Raw genomic sequence first — 4,117 nt, forward strand, 5'->3', positions numbered from 1 at the left:
CATATCTCTATATATCAGCCCCCCATATCTCTGTATATCAGCCCCTCATATCTCTATATATCAGCCCCCCATATCTCTATATATCAGACCCCCGTATCTCTATATATCAGCCCCTCATATCTCTATATCAGTCCCTCATATCTCTGTATTTCAGCCCCCCATATCCCTGTATATAAGCCCCCCGTGTCTCTATATATCAGCCCCCCGTATCTCTATATATCAGCCCCCATATCTCTATATATCAGCCCCTCATATTTCTGTATATCAGCCCCCCATATCTCTATATATCATCCCCCATATCTCTATATATCAGCCCCCCATATCTCTATATATCAGCCCCTCATATCTCTATATATCAGCCCCTCGTATCTCTATTTATCAGCCCCTCATATCTCTGTATATCATCCCCACGTATCTCTGTATATCAGCCCCACGTATCTCTGTATATCAGCCCCCCATATCTCTATATCAGCTCCTCATATCTCTGTATATCAGCCCCTCGCATCTCTGTATATCAGCCCCCCATATCTCTATATATCAGCCCCACGTATCTCTGTATATCAGCCCCACGTATCTCTGTATATCAGCCCCCTATATCTCTATATATCAGCCCCTCATATCTCTGTATATCAGCCCCTCGCATCTCTGTATATCAGCCCCTCATATCTCTGTATATCATCCCCACGTATCTCTGTATATCAGCCCCACGTATCTCTGTATATCAGCCCCCTAAATCTCTATATCAGCCCCTCATATCTCTGTATATCAGCCCCTCGCATCTCTGTATATCAACCCCCCATATCTCTATATATCAGCCCCACGTATCTCTGTATATCAGCCCACCATATCTCTGTATATCAACCCCCTATATCTCTATATATCAGCCCCACGTATCTCTGTATATCAGCCCCCCATATCTCTATATCAGCCCCTCATATCTCTGTATATCAGCCCCTCGCATCTCTGTATATCAGCCCCCCATATCTCTATATATCAGCCCCACGTATCTCTGTATATCAGCCCCACGTATCTCTGTATATCAGCCCCCTATATCTCTATATATCAGCCCCCCATATCTCTGTATATCAGCCCCACGTATCTCTGTATATCAGCCCCCTATATCTCTATATCAGCCCCTCATATCTCTGTATATCAGCCCCTCGCATCTCTGTATATCAGCCCCCATATCTCTATATATCAGCCCCTCATATCTCTATATATCATCCCCCATATCTCTGTATATCAGCCCCTCATATCTCTGTATATCAGCCCCCCATATCTCTATATATTAGCCCCTCATATCTCTATATATCAGCCCCCATACCTTATATATCAGCCCCCCCGTATCTCTATATATCAGCACCCATATCTCTATATATCAGCCCCTCATATTTCTATATATCAGCCCCCATATCTCTATATATCAGCCCCTCATATCTCTGTATATCAGCCCCCCATATCTCTATATATCAGCCCCCCGTATCTCTATATATCAGCCCCTCATATCTCTATATCAGCCCCTCATATCTCTGTATATCAGCCCCCCATATCTCTGTATATCAGCCCCTCATATCTCTGTATATCAGCCCCTCATATCTCTATATCAGCCCCTCATATCTCTATATATCAGCCCCCCATATCTCTGTAAATCAGCCCCTCATATCTCTGTATATCAGCCCCCCATATCTCTGTATATCAGCCCCCCATATCTCTGTATATCAGCCCCTCATATCTCTATATATCAGCCCCCCATATCTCTATATATCAGCCCCCATATCTCTATATATCAGCCCCTCATAATTCTATATATCAGCCCCATATCTCTATATATCAGCCCCTCATATCTCTGTATATCAGCCCCCCATATCTCTATATATCAGCCCCCCGTATCTCTATATATCAGCCCCTCATATCTCTATATCAGCCCCTCATATCTCTGTATATCAGCCCCTTATATCTCTATATCAGCCCCTCATATCTCTATATATCAGCCCCCCATATCTCTGTAAATCAGCCCCTCATATCTCTATATATCAGCCCCCCATATCTCTGTATATCAGCCCCTCATATCTCTATATATCAGCCCCCCATATCTCTATATATCAGACCCCCGTATCTCTATATATCAGCCCCTCATATCTCTATATCAGTCCCTCATATCTCTGTATTTCAGCCCCCCATATCCCTGTATATAAGCCCCCCGTGTCTCTATATATCAGCCCCCCGTATCTCTATATATCAGCCCCCATATCTCTATATATCAGCCCCTCATATTTCTGTATATCAGCCCCCCATATCTCTATATATCATCCCCCATATCTCTATATATCAGCCCCCCATATCTCTATATATCAGCCCCTCATATCTCTATATATCAGCCCCTCGTATCTCTATTTATCAGCCCCTCATATCTCTGTATATCATCCCCACGTATCTCTGTATATCAGCCCCACGTATCTCTGTATATCAGCCCCCCATATCTCTATATCAGCTCCTCATATCTCTGTATATCAGCCCCTCGCATCTCTGTATATCAGCCCCCCATATCTCTATATATCAGCCCCACGTATCTCTGTATATCAGCCCCACGTATCTCTGTATATCAGCCCCCCGTATCTCTATATATCAGCCCCTCATATCTCTGTATATCAGCCCCTCGCATCTCTGTATATCAGCCCCTCATATCTCTGTATATCATCCCCACGTATCTCTGTATATCAGCCCCACGTATCTCTGTATATCAGCCCCCTATATCTCTATATCAGCCCCTCATATCTCTGTATATCAGCCCCTCGCATCTCTGTATATCAACCCCCCATATCTCTATATATCAGCCCCACGTATCTCTGTATATCAGCCCCCCATATCTCTGTATATCAACCCCCTATATCTCTATATATCAGCCCCACGTATCTCTGTATATCAGCCCCCCATATCTCTATATCAGCCCCTCATATCTCTGTATATCAGCCCCTCGCATCTCTGTATATCAGCCCCCCATATCTCTATATATCAGCCCCACGTATCTCTGTATATCAGCCCCACGTATCTCTGTATATCAGCCCCCTATATCTCTATATATCAGCCCCTCATATCTCTGTATATCACCCCCTCGCATCTCTGTATATCAGCCCCCCATATCTCTGTATATCAGCCCCACGTATCTCTGTATATCAGCCCCCTATATCTCTATATCAGCCCCTCATATCTCTGTATATCAGCCCCTCGCATCTCTGTATATCAGCCCCCCATATCTCTATATATCAGCCCCGCGTATCTCTGTATATCAGCCCCACGTATCTCTGTATATCAGCCCCTCATATCTCTGTATATCAGCCCCCCATATCTCTATATATCAGCCCCACGTATCTCTGTATATCAGCCCCACATATCTCTGTATATCAGCCCCTCGCATCTCTGTATATCAGCCCCCTATATCTCTATATATCAGACCCACGTATCTCTGTATATCAGCCCCACATATCTCTATATATCAGCCCCACGTATCTCTGTATATCAGCCCCACATATCTCTGTATATCAGCCCCTCGCATCTCTGTATATCAGCCCCCCATATCTCTATATATCAGCCCCACGTATCTCTGTATTTCAGCCCCCCATATCTCTGTATATCAGCCCCACGTATCTCTTTATATCAGCCCCACGTATCTCTGTATATCAGCCCCACGTATCTCTGTATATCAGCCCCCCGTATCTCTGTATATCAGCCCCACGTATCTCTGTATATCAGCCCCCCATATCTCTGTATATCAGCCCCTCGCATCTCTGTATATCAGCCCCACTTATCTCTGTATATCAGCCCCACGTATCTCTGTATATCAGCCCCACGTATCTCTGTATATCAGCCCCCCATATCTCTGTATATCAGCCCCTCGCATCTCTGTATATCAGCCCCACTTATCTCTGTATATCAGCCCCCCATATCTCTATATCAGCAGTGCAGTATCTATATAATTTGTTGCAGCCCATATTCCCCATATCCCATCCGGTCTGTATGTAGAGACCCTGCAAAAGTCATGTGAAACTAGATGCCTCCATGCAACCCCCTCTCTGGATCACACCGAGGGCCTTAAATTATCTCATGTAGTGTCCTCACA

The sequence above is a fragment of the Dendrobates tinctorius genome, unplaced genomic scaffold (assembly GCF_039654945.1).
Source record: "Dendrobates tinctorius isolate UK_male_01 unplaced genomic scaffold, ASM3965494v1 ptg000063l, whole genome shotgun sequence".
Taxonomy (NCBI): Eukaryota; Metazoa; Chordata; class Amphibia; order Anura; family Dendrobatidae; genus Dendrobates; species Dendrobates tinctorius.